Source organism: Lithobates pipiens, unplaced genomic scaffold, assembly GCF_037356315.1.
Source record: "Lithobates pipiens isolate NorthernLeopardFrog02 unplaced genomic scaffold, aLitPip1_a1.2 Scaffold_10, whole genome shotgun sequence".
NCBI lineage: Eukaryota > Metazoa > Chordata > Amphibia > Anura > Ranidae > Lithobates > Lithobates pipiens.
In genome coordinates, this window is record NW_027507686.1 from 237,591,484 (window position 1) to 237,610,590 (window position 19,107).

At 47.1% G+C, this 19,107-nt stretch overlaps 1 protein-coding gene across 5 annotated transcripts in view; it reads right to left on the reverse strand.

Annotated features, from left to right (window-relative positions):
- The window catches only part of LRRC4C (leucine rich repeat containing 4C), a 1,242,711-nt gene that overhangs the window by 645,551 nt on the left and 578,053 nt on the right, over positions 1–19,107 (reverse strand). For all 5 annotated transcript variants that reach the window (XM_077463200.1, XM_077463207.1, XM_077463214.1 and 2 more), the window contains one exon: positions 920–1,015. The gene's annotated coding sequence lies outside the window, so the exon portion shown is untranslated. The remainder of the gene's footprint in view (positions 1–919; positions 1,016–19,107) is intronic.

Genomic DNA, 19,107 nt, shown 5'->3' on the forward strand with positions numbered 1-19,107 from the left:
AGAACTGAAAAATGTGATTCATTTCGGATTCATTTGCTAAAAAGTCTCATGGAAAAACCTTCTGTGCTACAGCTGCCCCCAGAGCACCCCCCCCCCCTTTTTCTTACCTGAGTCCATCCATTCCAGTGATGTGCACAAGCCTGTCAGGGCTGGGCTCAGCCCTTCCTTCTCTGTGCTGGCCACTCAGCTGACGGCTAATTGCCAGCTCTTATCTCTCCACAGTTACTCAGCTGTTGATGATATCCTGCTCATAAGTCCTGCCTACTTAAAGCAGAGTTCCACCGAAAAAAACAAAAAACCTTCCACTCATTTGATTCCTCCCCCCATCCGGTGCCACAATTGCCACCTTTCGAGGGGGAGGGGGTGCAGATACCTGTATAATACAGGTATCTGCACCCACTTCTGGGTATAGACTCCCGTGGGAGTCACGCCCCTTCTCACCCCCCCCCCCCCCCCGCTGTCTCCTGGGAAACACACAGGTCCCAGGAGATAGCAGGACCACTTACGACACGCAGGGGCATGCGCTCTAGGGAACCTGGAAGTGAAGCTGCAATGCTTCACTTCCTGATTCCCTCAATGAGAATGGCGGCAGAAGCAGCCGAGAGCCGAGTGATTGCTCGACTTCGGCTGCCGACATCACTGGACCCTGGAACAGGTAAGTGTCCATTTATTAAAAGTCAGCAGCTGCAGTATTTGTAGCTGCTGGCTTTTAATATTTTTTTTTTAGGTGGACTCCCTCTTTAAGCCATCCAGGAAAACCACTGCACAGAGCAGGTAAGTATAACATGTTTGTTTTTGTTTTTTAAACAAGGCTTTAATATCTACCTAGGCAAAGGTGTTAGGCATCTGGTATCAGCTTGTATCATTTTAAACTCTTATACGTCTGTTAATAAAGTTTAAAGTATAGGACATCACTCACCTGATATGTCTGCCATACAAATGCACTCAAAAATCAGGAGTCGCCCATTAGTGCCAAGTCACTCAGTCTGCCAGTATTCCACAGTGGACTGTTTACCTGTGAAGAAGCAAAGAAACATATTTTAGTCATGTGATCTTCATGTCGGTTTAAAGGCATCATGTCAACCATACATAAAGATGCATTTTAATGTGCAGATATACAGTATTGCTTTCTCCGGTTCTGCCCCCCATCAGCATTTTTAAATTCTGCTTTCATTGCATGTGTTATTCTAGATACAGTGTTGCCCTCAAAGGATTTCTTTGCTTCACTATACAATGCAAGCAGAGGAGCTTTTTTTTTTTTTTGTAGAACTACAAACCTCTTCTATCTCACCAGTTTTTAGCTAAGAATCCACTATTTACAGCCAAAGGAATACTGCAGTAAGCATACTAGGTTCAATTTTAGAACTGGCTAGGAGCTGCAGCAGAAGCCAATGGAGAAATACATCTAAAATACTAAGATGTGACTTGGACTGCCACTCTAAGCAGGAAAGAGAGGTCTTCCCTTGGTCTCCAGGAATAGGGGTGCCGACGTTAAGATAAACTCATCCAGAAAGTATCAGGCGTATAGGGGAAAAGGATGCCACTCTCCCAACCAGCCTATGTAAGAAGAGAGTAGGAAGTGTCCTCAGCCATTGCTCCTCTGCAAGCCATGCCTTTGTCCTGCCCACTGGGGATTACTCATAGAGGTGTTAAAAAATAATTAGAAATAATATTGTAAAAAATAATAAAAATAATTGTAGAAAAAACTCATGCTCTATGCTGGCAACGCCATATTACTTTTGGGGGACACGTCGGATTCCCTGAGAGAAGCTATGGCTGTCATTACCAAGTTTGGCACATTTTCGGGCTTGGCGATCGACTGGACCAAATCCTCAATCTTATTGCTAGACTCTTCGGCTGGTGGACAGGGTGGCACACTTCAAAATATTCCTGTGACCTCCTCTTTTAAATATTTGGGGGTGTATGCTACCTCACAGCCTCGTGATTATGTTACCCTCAATCTATCACCACTACTGGGTCGAATAAGGGATAAAACCAAAATATGGTCTAAGCTTAGAATGTTATTGGTAGGAAGAGTGAACCTCATAAAAATGTTTTTTTATGCCACAGCTCCTCTACATCCTTCACAATACTCCCATGGTTGTCCTGCTTAAAACCTTTTGCATCATAAACTTGCTGTTCCGCTCCTTTATTTGGCTTAATAAACCTCCGAGGGTTAAGCTTGAAAGCTTGAACAACTGCAAAAAAAAAAAAAAAGTGAGTGGGGATTTGGCTTTACCCAGTGGCTTTACACATTGCTCTGGCTTTGCCCGTGGAGCCAGCCGGTGAAAGGGGGACAAGGGATCCAACCACAGCTCTGATGTACCATGTCATGGGGATGTACAGTGTGGCCGTGGGCTTGGAAGCTCTGGCCTACGCTAAATCCGAAAAGATTTTTCTCACCTTCTTGTATATGCAGAAGGTGTGGAACAAGGGCAAAAAGCTACAACATACTGTATTACAGAATTCACGGGTCATAGTCCTATTTGAGATAACGGGCATTATAAGGAGCTGCAATCTTTACAGTGTGGTATGAAATGGAAGCGGTATGGGTCACACACCTGGTCAGTATGGTTAGATATCCCTGGTCTTAGCCCTGGTCTTAGCCCAGTAGATTTAGTCTTGGACAGACTGTTTCTCTAGCATGATAGTTGACTCTGGACTTAATATATGGAGAGGTGGCCCTCTGGGCTAGAGCACTGCAGATAAGTATGGTAGGAGACTAGGTAAAGGGGGGGGGGGGAGGGTCGGGGTAAATAACAGAAATGTTGTACTGAATACGCATTTTCATTCATACTTGTGGAATGTGATAATATGCCAGATTATGCCTGACAACACTTTTTATGGAACCTGTACTGTTGGATTGTATACTGATATTTACTTCAATAAAACTTTTGAGACAAAAAAAAAGTGTTACAGAGGAAGTCTTATGCTAGACAGCGGTGAAAGATGAAAATTGGCCTGGGCAGAAAGTGGGTGATAGTGTCCAGTATTGAAGTGGTTAAAGCAGAACTTCACCCAAAAGGGGAAGCTCCACTATTCTGCCTCCTACCCCCCCCCCCCACCTCCTGCTGCCACATTTAGCACCTTTTGGTTTTGACAGGTACCCGCTCTCACTTCTGACTCAGTTCACAGTGGCGAAGTGAGACAGAAGTTAGGACCTCCCTCCTTCCCCCCCGCAGCCGCCCCATTCACAGAGCGCAGTGCGATTTGCGCATTCACAGTAGAAAACTGGTTGTGATGCTGCAAGGCATCACTGCCGGTTTCCCTTAGCCAAGATGGTGGCGCCAGCACCCGAGAGCCAATTCAAGAATCAGCTCGGGTGAGGACACATCTGGATCCATGGACAGGTAACTGCGCTAATGGTAAAAGTCAGCAGCTACAGTAATTGTAGCTGCTGACTTTTGAATATTTGGGCTGGGGGCAGAACTCCTCTTTAAAGGGCAACATTCACAAAGGTTAGAAGTCCAGATATTCTGATAAGTCCCAACTGCAGACCCTCACATCCCTTTTGGGGCACACAATGTGGAGATGAGGCCTTTGCGCCTCTCAAAATTGGAATAAGGTGCCATGAAAGTGGGGGGGGGGGGAACAGCATGGTACTATCCCATAAAGGCAAATTGCCTTTTATGGTTCACAAGGGAGAGCACACATTTGCTGCCCCCACCCCTTTCCTGGCCAGATAAGCTGCATGCTTAGATAATGCTCTGATATAAATTTTTAGGGAAAGCCCTACTCCAGAGTTTTTTTTTTTGGTGTTTTTAATTGAAGGAACAGTACACATAAGTGTACTATCATTTTAAGAAAAATAAAAAAACGGCATAGGGTTCTTTTAAAAATTCATAAAATATTCTTATCCAGACCTGCAGCTTAGGTAGACTTTACACAGGTTTATACACTTTAAGGATACTAGGATTCAATTTGCAGTTCTGAGGAATTTAAAAATCATTCACTCTAAACTTTTATAGCAATGCAGAAAATTGCATACTCATTGCCAAACGTTTATTGGATTTTACGGCTCCTTTATTTTTATTTTTATTTTGGAAGTTTGCATTTGCTGAAAAATAATACATAATATATGATCTGACATCTTCACTGATATGTTTATGCATGCAATCTGGTATTTTTCATTATTTTTTTTCAATCTTAAAGCAGAATTCCAGGAATCCAGCAACTTTGTAAAAAGTGAAGGCACTCTATGAGTTCAAGTCCAACGTGGTGCATGACATCTCCTGGGCCTCTCTCTATTAATTATTAGTGATGGCCGAACGGTTCGCCCGGCGGTCGTTTCGCGGCAAATTTCGGTCGTTCGTGGTCCGCTCATTCGCTCGCCTTTTCCCGTCGTTCGCCCCGGCGGACTTACGTGTTTAATGTGTAAAAGAACTTTGACCTATGATGACACGTCTATCATGGGGTACAGGACAGCCAATTGAGACATGACAGCACATGGACACTTGGACATTCCCCCTAACCTATAAATACACCCGATCCGGTGGCCATTTTACATTCTTTCTTCTGTCACTATAGGGAAAGGTTGCTGTGTGGAGTAGGGACAGATAAAACGCTAGCTATTTGGTACACAAAAGTTCTTTTCAGGACTGGTATAGGTGTTAGGTGTATATAGGTTTGCTGTGCTACTGATTCTTGCAGCAGCCTGAGTGTCTTTTGTCAGTTTAGAGAAAGGGACAGGGCGCTGTGTGCTGCTATTTTAGGGACAGCAAGATTAGTCATCATCATCATCATCATCATCATCATCATCATTAGCTGTTACTATCAGGTCCACAAAAGAGCTGTTCCAGTAACCACTAATCGTTCCAGTCTACTCTTTTTTGCCACTTTGTATAGGGACAGGAAGGAAGCAGTGTTGTCAGGCAGTGAGGGTCAGTTTAAAGACTTGCTGTTACTATTAGTTCCACAAAGGTTCTTTTCAGGACTGGTATCAGTGGTACGGTAATAGGCTTGTACACGTATAATATTCTTTCTTCCAAATATAGAAAGAATATTATACTTGACTGCTGCCCTTCTGCTGCAGTCTGCTAAACATTCACAACTCACTTGTTCCACAAAGCTCTTTATCAGGACTGGTAACTTGGTCTGTGTAGGGTGCTACAGTACATAGGGTTGAGTGAGGTACAGTCTGCTGTTCTGTAAGGACCGCTATCGGTCCACAATAGATAGAGTTGAGGTGCACCACTGCTGACCGCTGCCCTATACTGCAGCAGTCCTTCATTGGTATTGGGACTGAAGTACAGTCTGCTAATCACTAACACACAACCTGCTTGGTCCACAAAAGTTCTTATAAGGACTGGTAACTTGGTCTAGGGTGCTACAGTACATAGGGTTGAGTGAGGTACAGTCTGCTATTCTATAAGGACTGTTATCGGTCCACAATACATAGGGTTGAGGTGCACCACTGCTGACCGCTGCCCTATACTGCAGGAGTCCTTCAGCGGTATAGGGACTGACGTACAGTCTGCTAATCAGTCACACACAACCTACTTGGTCCACAAAGGTCCTTATAAGGACTGGTAACTTGGTGAAGGGTGCTACAGTACATAGGGTTGAGTGAGGCACAGTCTGCTGTTCTGTAAGGACCGGTATCGGTCCACAATAGATAGGGTTGAGGTGCACCACTGCTGACCGCTGCCCTATACTGCAGCAGTCCTTCATTGGTATAGGGACTAAGCGTTTTGTCACAGGGTCCCTATACTGCAGCAGTCCTTCATTGGTATAGGGACTAAGCGTTTTGTCACAGGGTCATTTAAAAAATGACAGGCAGAGGAAGAGGCAGGCCCTTCCGCAGGGGTGGTAGGGGTAGGGCAGGAGCAACAGCCTTGAGCCAAAGTGGGAAGTTGCAGAAGGTGCGTTCAATTACTCTAAAGGACGCACCAGACTTGGTTGAGTGGCTCACTCAGCCTTACTCTTCTGCACCCTCCTCATCCTCTCGATCTGCACCCTCTTCTTCACTCTCTGCTATGTGCACCCCCAAAGACACTACCACTAACAACACCACCACCACCACCACCACATACCTTCCGCTTGAGTCACAGGAATTATTTTCCGATCCATATCAAGAGGACATTTCTGATGCGCAGCCACTCTTGGTATTGGATCAGGAAGAGGAGGTAGCAACAACCGCTACTCAGCAGTCTGACGACAGTACCCAGATCAGCCCAAGGAGGAGGTTGGTCCCCGGTGTTGCTGCCTACTCCGAGATCTCTACTTATAGCGGTGGGGAAGGTGACATTGATGATGACGTGTCTAGTGATGTCACGTGGGTGCCCACAAGAGAGGAAGAGGAGGGGAGTTCAGAGGGAGATATGGACCAGCAGATAGGGAGGAGAAGCAGGACTAACTTACATTGCACAGGAGGGACAAAGCAGACTGCAAATGAATCAGGAGCGAGTCATCGACCATGTACGGTCATATCTGGCGCTCCCAGGACACCGGCACATGGCTCCGCAGTGTGGGATTTTTTTAACGTGTCCGCTGCTGACAATAGCGTTGCCATCTGCAATCTTTGCAGTCAACACATTAGTCGCGGTAAGCCCAACACTCACCTAGGGACGACCGCCTTAAGAAGGCACAAGAGCAGCCATCACCGAGCCGAGTGGGAGCAACGGAACACTCAAAGCCACACTGCAGGCTCTCACCGTCCAGCCTCGTCTTCTACTTCTCCTCTCTCCTCACAATTGTCCTCCACTCCACCTTCCATCACGCCAAGCTCACGTTTTTCTGCAAAAAGGCAGGCTTCCGTGGGCCTAATGTTCGAGCGTAAAAAAATGATGACGCCGGATAACCCTCTTGCCCAACGGTTGACGGCTGGCTTGTCAGAACTGATAGCCCGCCAACTACTGCCATATAAACTGGTGGACTCGGAGGCCTTTCGCAAATTTGTGGCCAATGGAACACCACAATGGAAGGTCCCAGGAAGGAAGTATTTCTCGGAGAAGGGCATCCCAGAGCTATATGGCCATGTTCAGCGGCAAGTGAATGTATCTCTGGCACACAGTGTCGGTGCCAAGATACATCTGACCACAGACACGTGGTCTAGCAAACACGGGCAGGGAAGGTATATCAGTTTTACTGCCCACTGGGTGAACCTTCTGACGGCCGTCAAGCATGTAACCCGTGGCACCCGTGTAGATTTGGTTTTACCGCCACGGATTGCATGCAGGCCTGACTCTTCTTCTCCTCCTCCTCCTACTCCATCCTCCTCCCTCTCCTCCTCAGCTGGCTCCTCCTTTTCCGCTGCTAGCGTCTCTTCCGCTGCACCGCCCAAGCTCCCCAGAACCTATTCCACATGCCAGGTGAGACGTTGCCATGCCGTGCTGCGTCTGTTGTGCCTGGAAGCCAAGAGCCACACTGGCCCGGCACTCCTTTCAGCTTTGCGTTCACAGGCAGATCAGTGGCTAACACCGCTCAATTTGACAGTTGGTAAAGTGGTGTGTGACAACGGTGCCAATCTGCTTAGCGCATTGAAACAGGGCAAAATCACGCACGTGCCATGCATGGCACACGTCTTAAACTTGGTCGTGCAGCGATTCCTTGTCAAATACCCTGGGGTCCAGGACATCTTGCGGCAGGCAAGGAAAATCTCGGCCCATTTCAGAAGATCTTACACGGCCATGGCTCGCCTTGCTGACATTCAGCGGCGACACCATCTGCCGGTCAGACGTCTTATTTGCGATTGCCCGACGCGATGGAACTCAACCTTCTATATGCTTGATAGGCTGCTCCAGCAGAAACGTGCAGTTAACGTCTACCTGTATGAACTCTGCGAAAGAAACGGTTCTGGGGAGCTGGGTTTTTTTTCACCGCGCCAGTGGCTGCTCATGCGCGATGCATGCAGACTTCTGCGGCCATTTGAGGAGATCACCAAACTGGTCAGTCGCAGCCATGGCGCCATCAGTGACATGGTACCTTATGCCTTCTTTATGGAGCGTGCATTGCGTCGTGTCATTGATCAAGCTGTGGAGGAGCAGGAGCGGGAAGATGAGGAAGTCGCAATGCTGGATGAATTCCCAGGGGGGGCTACTCTATCTGAGACAAGTCAACAACAGGAGTCTGAAGAGGAGTCAGAGGAGGATGGTGCCGGGGCGGATGAGGAGGAGCAAGAAGAGCGTGCTTTAAACCTTTCTGGGATCCCTGTTGTGCGTGGATGGGGAGAGGAGAATGTAGAGGACGACATTATCCTGGATGATGAGCAGGAGCCAGGCCACCACACCGCTTCCACTTTAGTGCAAATGGGGGCCTTCATGCTCCAGTGTTTTAATAGGGACCCCCGTATAAAAAGCATAAGGGTCAAGGACCAGTACTGGGTGGCAACGTACTTAGACCCCCGGTACAAACACAAAATGGCGGAAATGTTACCGCCGTCGCAGAGGGCTGTCAGAATGCAGCACTTCCAGGCCTTGCTTCGAGAAATGCTGCATTCTGCTTTTGCGTGCGCTGGCAGAGGAGCAATTCCCACTCCCAGAGAAGGAGTTGCGGGTACCAATCCAACAGCGCCTGCAAGAAGAGGCCGGTTTGAAGATGTGTTGGTGACTTCGGATATGAGGTCATTCTTTCAGCCGACCCATCGACAGGTGTCATCCGGATCCAGCATCAGGGAACGCCTAGACCGTCAGGTGTCCGACTACATTGGGTTAACGGCCGATGTGGAAGCTCTGAGGAGTGATGAACCCCTGGACTACTGGGTGGGCAGGCTTGACCTCTGGCCAGAGCTTGCCCAATTTGCAATCAAACTGTTGGCTTGCCCCTCATCCAGTGTCCTGTCCGAAAGGACGTTCAGCGCAGCAGGGGGGATTGTGACCGATAAGCGTACTCGCCTAGCTCACGACAGTGTTAACTACCTCACATTTCTAAAAATGAATGAGGCATGGATCTCGGAGGAATTCAACACATGTGACCAGTAGACCATGTATATGTCTATAAACTATTTTTTTTAATCAAGCACACAGACCTTCTTTCTTCATTTGGCTCACTTCCTTGTCCCAAAAAAGCACACCGTACTATATGCCCCTACCCTCCTCTTTGAAGAGGTTGAGCGATGTCATATTTCTACTGGGGCTGCTTATGAGGGGATCACACCATCCCTGTGCTGTGCTGACTTCCTCCTGGGGGTTCTTATTATGAGGGGATCACACCATCCCTGTGCTGTGCTGACTTCCTCCTGGGGCTGCTTACGGTGCTGCTGTCAGTGCTGAATATCACGGTGCTGGTGTGAGTGCTTAATGTCACACTTCTGATGTCAGTGCTCTCTGTCACGGTGCTGCTGTCAGTGCTGTATATCACGGTGCTGATGTCAGGCTGTATGTCACGCTTCTGATGTCAGTGCTGTATGTCACGGTGCTGCTGTCAGTGCTGTATATCACGGTGCTGATGTCACTGCTGTATGTCACGCTTCTGATGTCAGTGCTCTCTATTACGGTGTTGCTGTCAATGCTGTATGTCACGGTGCTGGTGTTAATGCTTTATGTCACGCTGCTGATGTCAGTGCCCTCTATCACGGTGCTGTTGTCAGATGCCTCTATCACGGTGCATGTGTCATTGCTGTATGTCACGCTGCTGGTGATCATCTCCTGCACCCTCTTCTCTGCCTACCCTGGTCCCTGACCTTCCCTCTCCTCCATTGCCTTCATGCGCTCCACAGTCCTGAATTGTCAGAACAATTTTCCATATAAAAAAAGAATGCTTGTAGTTATCGATCCCAAATTCACCCCATACATGTGTTATGTCATTGGCCATGTGGTGGGACTATGTTTGCCCACCTAATAATTATCCTGTGGCAGCAAATTCGACCTAAAGGTTTAAAACGTTCGCCTCCCATTGAAGTCAATGGGGCCCGCCGCAAACGTTCGGTTTCGCGAACGGTCGGCCCCGTTCGCGGTCCGCGTTCGCGAAACGTCCCGTCGGAAGTTCGTCCATCACTATTAATTATATCTGACAGATTTATTGTGCACCAGCAGCATAGCTTAAGGAGCTCCAATGCTGGACTGAGCTGATCTAAGCCCCTTCAAGTGTAGAGTCAGTGCAGCTACTATGCCCCCCTTCCCCCCTCCTGTCCAATCAATGAAGCCTTTTCATTGTGTGAACTCATTTAAATGCAAAATGCAAAGGCTTCTGTGAATGGGCACTAGAGGGAAGGGGCAGGCTTAGCTACTCTCTCTGCTTCTCTCCTCTCTCACAGACTTTAGTGTGGAGCATAGGCGTGGGCATGTGCCTGGGCACACCCTAATGTATGTCTGGAGATCTGCTGTAAGATGCTGCAAGAGACTGTGTAGGGACCTGCCTGCGAAACGGCTTCCCATTGAGCAGTCAGGGAGGCATGTAAGAGTCGCTTAGTGCTTTAAACTGTAATGCAATGTCACTGCTTGCATATAGGAGCTGTCAAAACTCGGGGATGATGTCGAGGGTGGGTGGGAACAAACAGCTAGCCTATCAAACACGCTGATGTCGAGGGCTGGGCGCTCTGTGTATGTGGCTCCGCCCCTTTCTATCAGCTATTAAACACCGGCCAATGATCGGGCTGCTTAAGAAAGGGGGCGGGCCACATACACGGAGCAGCCCGTCCAGCCCCTTTTCCTTTGGCTGGTGTTTGATAGCTGATAGACAGGGGCGGGCCATATACACAGAGGTCCGCCCAGCTCATATCCCGTTGGCTTGCATTTGATAGACAATCTGTTCTGTCCCACTCACCCCCCGACATCAGCACCGAGTTCTGACAGCCCCTCTCTGCAAACAGTGATATTACATTACAGTTTCACGCACTGAGCGGCTCTTTCATGCCTATCTGACTGCTCAATGGGAAGCTTTCCCTCTCCTAGATCAGTGCCAATCGGTGCCGCCTATCAATGCCCATCAGTGCCACCTATCATTGCCAACCATTGCCACCTATCAGTGCCACCAATCAGTGCCAACTGTCAGTGTCCATCAGTGCCCACCAGTGCCACATGTCAGTGCCAATCAATACCCACCAGTGCCACATTGACAATCAGTGCTGCCTATCAGTGCCAATCAGTGCTTCCAATCAGTGGCAACCACTGCTGCCTATCAGTGCTTCCAATCAGTGCCATCTATCAGTGCCCATCAGTGTTGCCTATCAGTGCCCATCAGTGCTGCCTATCAGTGTTGCCTAGCAGTGCTATCAGTGGCAATCAGTGCCCATCAGTGCTGCCTATTGGTGCAGAATATCAGTGCCCATCAGTGCTGCCTATCGGTGCAGCATATCAGTGCCCATCAGTGCTGTCTATCAATGCCTATAAGTGCCACCTATCAGTGTTGCATATCAGTGCCCATCAGTGCCACCCATCAGTGCTGCTTATCAGTAGACATGTGCATTCATTTTCGTCCGAATGCATTTTCGTCCGAATTTCAGGTATTTTCATTTTCGTTTTGACAAACGATAACAAAAGTGCAGAATCCGAAAAACGAAAGATTCTACATAAATAAATGCTTTATTTTCGTTTTCATTGTTGCAACAGTTCGATACAGATAGGAGATTCAACGTGACTCTGACAATAACAATCTGTGTCTATTGAACCCGTGGTCGAATGTGCCTAACCTTACCTCTATTAGTCCAAGATTATATAGAGAAAAGATTCAACAGAGAGAAAATATTCGACATAGAGAGAAAAGATTTGACCGAGAGAAAAGATTCTGGAATTGGGTGGGGGAAGTAAAATAAAAATAATGATGATGATGAATGTTATTGGCTGATTGTAACCAAAGAGGAGGAGCAGTAAAATAGCTAGAACTAAGTACACACGTACAGCCAACTTACTTTCAATTACGATTGCTAGCAGAGAGAGACGCACACTGAATAATTTCAGAAGACAGTCAATCTTAGCTGGTCCGTTTGAATTGTCACTTGTCAGAGAATCCCAATTATTATTAAGCATAAGCACAGCAGCAGAACAATAGTAAAGCAAGCTACAGTTCAAATTAGCTTTTTCCTAGTAATCTGCTGCTATTGTGTTAGTGTGAGAACCTTATAGTGATACTAGTGTTGCTGCTAGTGTTGTTGTGATAGCCTCAGAGGTAGGGATGAGCCGAACACCCCCCTGTTCGGTTCGCACCAGAACCTGCGAACAGACCTAAACTTCGTGTGAACTTTAGAACCCTATTAAAGTCTATGGGACTCGAACGTTCACAATCTAAAGTGCTCATTTTAAAGGGTAATATGCAGGTTACTGTCCTAAAAAGTGTTTGGGGACCCGGGTCCTGCCCCAGGGGACATGGATCAATGCAAAAAAAAGTTTTAAAAACTGCAGTTTTTTCAGGAGCAGTGATTTTAATAATGATTAAAGTGAAACAATAAAAGTGTAATATTCCTTTAAATTTCGTAGCTGGGGGGTATCTATAGCATGCCTGTGAAGGGGCGCATGTTTCACGTGCTTAGAACTGTCCCTGCACAAAGTGTCATTTGTGCAGGAAAAAAAGTCTTTTAAAATCACTTGCGGCTAAATTGTCGGGTCTCCGTAATACAGAGAACACTCAATGAGTGTTCTCTGTATTAGCCGACAATTCATTCATTCATTGATAAAAAAAAAAAAAAAAAAAAAGCGTGGGGGTTCCCCTAAATTCAATTACCAGGCCCTTCAGGTCTGACATGGATATTAAGGGGAACCCCGTGTCAAATTAAAAAACAAAATTGATGTGGGGGTCCCCCTAAATATCCATACCAGACCCTTCAGGTCTGATATGGATATTAAGGGGAACCCCGCATTAAAATTTAAAAAAAATTGACGTGGGGTCCCCCTAAAAATCCATACCAGATCCTTTATCCGAGCACGCAATCTGGCAGGCCGCAGGAAAAGAGGGGGGGACGAGAGAGCGGCCCCCCTCCCTCCTGAACCGTACCAGGCCACATACCCTCAACATTGGGAGGATGCTTTGGGGGTCTGTGACCCCTCAAAGCACCTTGTCCCCATGTTGATAAGGACAAGGGCCTCATCCTCACAACCCTGGCTGGTGGTTGTGAGGGTCTGCGGGCGGGGGGCTTATCAGAATCTGGAAGCCCCCTTTAACAAGGGGACCCCCAGATCCCGGCCCCCCCCTGTTTGAAATGGTAAGGGGGTACAAAAGTACCCCTACCATTTCACAAATAAAGTGTCAAAATGGTTAAATAAGACAAACACACTTTTGAAAAATTCCTTTATTAAAAATAAAAAAAAAGATTCCAGCGGTGCTAATCCACTCTTGCTATCCAGCGACAGATCTCCGGGGTCCAGCGATGGATGATCATATCCAGCGACGGGGGATCTCTCAGTCCAGCGCTGTCCATACATCCTTCTTCTGTCTCCACTGCGGAGACTGCGGAGATCCCAGCGCTGACGTTTCTTATATTAGGAGGGCAGGGCCACTCGTCACCTGACCCCGCCCCTCTGACGCTGGTGAAGGGAGCCAGGGGTTCCCCAGTGACGTATGGGTGACCCCCGCCCCCTCTGATGTAACGGAAACCTGCGTTACATCAGAGGGGGCGGGGTCACCCACACGTCACTGGGGAACCCCTGGCTTCCTTCTCCAGCGTCAGAGGGGCGGGGTCAGGTGACGGGTGGCCCCGCCCTCCTAATATAAGAAACGTCAGCGCTGGGATCTCCGCAGTCTCCGCAGTGGAGACAGAAGAAGGATGTATGGACAGCGCTGGACTGAGAGATCCCCCGTCGCTGGATATGATCATCCATCGCTGGACCCCGGAGATCCGTCGCTGGATAGCAAGAGTGGATTAGCACCGCTGGAATCTTTTTTTTATTTTTTTTATTTTTAATAAAGGAATTTTTCAAAAGTGTGTTTGTCTTATTTAACCATTTTGACACTTTCTTTGTGAAATGGTAGGGGTACTTTTGTACCCCCTTACCATTTCAAACAGGGGGGGGCGGGATCTGGGGGTCCCCTTGTTAAAGGGGGCTTCCAGATTCTGATAAGCCCCCCACCCGCAGACCCTCACAACCACCGGCCAGGGTTGTGAGGATGAGGCCCTTGTCCTCATCAACATGGGGACAAGGTGCTTTGAGGGGTCACAGACCCCCAAAGCATCCTCCCAATGTTGAGGGTATGTGGCCTGGTACGGTTCAGGAGGGAGGGGGGCCGCTCTCTCGTCCCCCCTCTTTTCCTGCGGCCTGCCAGGTTGCGTGCTCGGATAAAGGGTCTGGTATGGATTTTTAGGGGGACCCCCACGTCAATTTTTTTTTAAATTTGATGCGGGGTTCCCCTTAATATCCATATCAGACCTGAAGGGTCTGGTATGGATATTTAGGGGGACCCCCACGTCAATTTTTTTTTTAAATTTGACACGGGGTTCCCCTTAATATCCATGTCAGACCTGAAGGGCCTGGTAATTGAATTTAGGGGAACCCCCACGCTTTTTTTTTTTTTATCAATGAATGAATGAATTGTCGGCTAATACAGAGAACACTAATTGAGTGTTCTCTGTATTACGGGGAGCCGACAATTTAGCCGCAAGTGATTTTAAAAGACTTTTTTTCCTGCACAAATTACACTTTGTGCAGGGACAGTTCTAAGCAGCAGAAACATGAGCCCCTTCACAGGCATACTATAGATACCCCCCAGCTACGAAATTTAAAGGAATATTACACTTTTATTGTTTCACTTTAATCATTATTAAAATCACTGCTCCTGAAAAAACTGCAGTTTTTAAAACTTTTTTTTGCATTGATCCATGTCCCCTGGGGCAGTACCCGGGTCCCCAAACACTTTTTAGGACAGTAACCTGCATATTACCCTTTAAAATGAGCACTTTAGATTTCTCCTATAGACTTGTATAGGGTGTTCCGGCTTTTCGAATTTGCTGCGAACAGCCCAAATTGTTCACTGTTCGCTGAACAGGCGAACAGGCAATGTTCGAGTAGAACATGAGTTCGACTCAAACTCGAAGCTCATCCCTACTCAGAGGCTGCCTGTGTTGTGGGGGGGGGGGGGATTTATTATTATAGAATCTTGTTATCTGTCTGATCAGTGATCGCTATCACCAGTCCACCAGTTTCTGTTTGAACGAGTACCGTATATACTCGAGTATAAGCCGAGATTTTCAGCCTCTTTTTTGAGGCTGAAAGTGCCCCCCTCGGCTTATACTCGAGTCATCGCTGTCTGCCCGCTCGATCAGCGTGTCGAGCAGACAGACAGCGGCCATTCTGATTCAAAAGCCGCGCCTCCGGCTCCCCCTTCGCCTGTGATAGGCGGAACACTGAATTTCCCAGCAGCCTGTGTTCCGCCTATCACGGGCATCTTCTCATCCTCGTACTACGGACGAGGATGATACGACGTCCGTGATAGGCGGAACACAGGCTGCTGGGAAATTCAGTGTTCCGCCTATCACAGGCGAAGGAGGAGGCGCGGCTTTTGAATTTTACAATGGCCGCCGACGAAGAGGGCACGGGACGGAGGCAAGGCAAGGCACGGCACGGGACAGGACAGGACGGGACAGGACGGGACGGGACGGGACGAAGGCAAGGCACGACACGGGACGGATGCTCGGGACAAAGGCTCGGGACACAGGTAGGCTGGACACACACACACACACACACACACACACACACACACACACACACACACACACACACACGGATGGAGACACACACACACGGATGGATGGATGGATGGAGACACACACACACACAGGGATGGATGGATACACACACACACAGGGATGGATGGATGGATGGATGGAGACACACACACACACAGGGATGGATGGATGGATGGAGACACACACACACAGGGATGGATGGATGGATGGAGACACACACACACAGGGATGGATGGATGGATGGACACACACACACACAGGGATGGATGGACGGACACACAGGGATGGACGGACACACAGGGATGGACGGACACACAGGGATGGACGGACACACACACAGGGATGGACAGGCATGTCTCACCCTCGGCTTATACACGAGTCAATAAGTTTGCCAGTTTTTTTGGGGGTAAATTGGGGGCCTCGGCTTATATTCGGGTCGGCCTATACTCGAGTATATACGGTATATAATATATATACAGAAACACTTGTAGATGGCCCAGGAACGTCCTTCAATGCCTCCATGTCGCTCTCACAATGTTTTGCCGCCATATTCGTTATTATCAGTCACTCACTATCTGACACCTGACACTGTGAGACTTAGACCATTCATTCAACATGAACGACGGAGAATCGACAAAGCAACGAAAAACACACGCATTTATTATAATATTCGACGGAGCATTGAAACTGTACGACGCTGCAATCGTACATTTCCGGAGTCAAATGCTCCACATATAGGCTATATAGAGTTTAGCAGCTCTGTTGAATCTTCTTTATACATTCGACAGACACCATAAGCCTTCAAAGACAGATTCAACCGTAATTCATGTGGATTTTCGGACGAATGCAATTTTTGAACAAAAAACAAAATAAATAAAAACGAATTTTGGGAGTAACTAAATAAATGTATTTTTTGGATAAAAATGAAATTCCGAAACTAAATATTTCACTCTGCACATGTCTACTTATCAGAGCCAATCAGTGCTGCAATTAGTGCCAATCAGTGCCACTTATCAGTGTCACCATGCAGTGCCTATCAGTCCTGCCAACAAGTACCGCCTATCAGTGCCCGTCAGTGCTGCCAATCAGTGTTGCCTATCAGTGCCCATGAGTGCTGCCAATCGGTGTCAATCGTTGCTTTGTCGATTCAGTGCCAATCAGTGCTGGCTAACAGTGCTGCCTATCAGTGCCTATGAGTGCTGCCTATCAGTGCTTCCAATCAGTGCCCATCCATGCACTGAGTGTAGGGATGGGCAGTTGAACTCAGAAGCTAGGCACATTGTCTATGGGGGCTGGCCTGGTGGGGCACAACTGAAATCCGTCTGTTTATTAATGCCACGTGCCGATCTTTAGTATAATACGTAATCACCACACTACTATTTACAATAAACTACCGGAGGTAAATTAAAAAAGTGTCAGTAAAAGGCCTGCCACTAAGCACTGTTATGTGTTCCCACACCACAAAAAAAAAGTGCAGCGCTAACCTACTAATCAATAACTTAACAATAATTGTGGAACCCTCCAATGTATGGAAATCTCAATAAACGTCAATATTACCACAATACCAGTGATATGTAATGTCACATATAATACACATCAGACTGAAAAAATAAATAAAAAATTAAATTTAGCAGGGATGGTGGAAACCCCTCCTATAGATATGTGTCATACAGATTAACTACAAGTGAAATAATTCCAGTGTTATGTGATTTCATATGTGTAGCGCCAATATTTTTGCCTACTAATGCTTTAATATGTAAACCTATGGACAATGCTATAACTTAGTATTTGGCGCCATCTAGCGGGCCAAAGACAGGAAATGGACTTGAATGATTTTCCTTTTCCAAGCACTAGAAAGATAACAGGAAGTGACTGTTCTGTTTACATTCTGCTATGACCTATCTACCCAGAATGCCAGGTGACCTACCCATGATCACCTTGTACTGAACTGCATGCTGGGTAGGCTATAAAAGGACACACACGGCCATTTTCTTTCTCTTCGGGATGCATGGGCTGCCTGTGAGGACATGTGAGGAGGTCTCCAGAGAGCGCGGCCTACAGCCACTGCGGAGCGCAGCAAATACAGACTTTGTTATTCATCTGCATGCTGAAGAGACTGAGTGACCGGATTGGGAAGGGTCCAGAGACACCTGTCAGGTCCATCAGAGGGACCCAGTGTATCTTGCACAGTGGAGTGGTGTGACAGAGAAGCAAGACACAGAGCACCGGAGCGGAACTGCTGCATTTCTTCAGATCCAGTTGGTGAGCGGGCTGTGGCCCACAGTTTATTACACACTTGCATACAGTTAGACTTCTACACAGAGGTGCTGGGACCTGTAGTCCAGCGGAGGGGGATTTAACAAAGACTGACATTAGGCAGGCCTAAAGCCTACTCCTCACTGCTCTTTAGCACTGTGTCATACCAGAGGCAATAATGGTTGGAGTATCTCATAGGAACAGTTCCAGGATTCCTTTTAAGTTAACCCTTATCTTCTCGCTCGTTGGATTACAAATTATTACAGACACTAATAGCTAGCAGACAAATGAAGATCAAAGACTGTATCTAGTACTGCAAGGCCTTGCACCTTTATTAAAGTAGGGGGAGCTCCCTTGTAGTTGTGTAGTGCCATATTTGTATATTGTTTAAACCATCTGTACTGTCATGTTATTTTGATGTGACAGTGTCTCAACAACTGTTGAGATTACTACTTTAAACATAACCATAGTAAAGATAAGTTTTGGTTAAGAACTTTGGTGTGGAGTATTGTTCCTTTTCCAGCAGGTGGAGCCATTGGATACCCAGGTAATAACAGAGGTATATTGTTACTATATTGTATATTGTGGGGTTATCCTTCACCATTAGCTCCACACCAACATTGCACCACAGCTGTGTCAAGGGGATTGAGCCAAGTCAGTAGGGGCTCATTGGCAGAGTGCAGGCCCAAACAAATTCAGCAGCTCCTTCGGGGGTCTGTGCTACAAATTTAATACACATCAAAATGATAATAAGACATCTTTTTTTTTTTTTTACTTAGCAGAGATGGTGGAAACCCCTCTACAGATAATTGCAATACAAATTAACTTCAAGTGGAACAACTTTTTAGTTGGCAGGGTTCACACCATTATAGCACTTTGGAATTTTTATTGTTTAGAATGTTACACTTAATTTTTTATGTTTTAGTTACTATTATAATGTGAGTTTTTGCGCTTGAAGTTAATTTTCTATCACCCTTGCTCATCCATGTCTTTATGGACCTTGCTTTGTGTACTGGTGTGCAGTCATGTTAGAACAGGAAGGGGCTATCCCCAAACTGTCCCCACAACGTTGGGAGCATAAAATTATCCAAAATATCTTGGTATGCCGATGTTTTAAGAGTTCCCTTCACTGGAACTAAGGGGCCAAGCCCAACCCCTGAAAAGCAACCCCCCACCATAATCCCCCCTCCACCAAATGATTTGGACCAGTGCACAAAAGCAAGGTCCATAAAGACATGGATGAGAGAGTTTGGGGTGGAGGAACTTGACTGGCCTTCACATTAAAGTGGAGACTGCGAGCC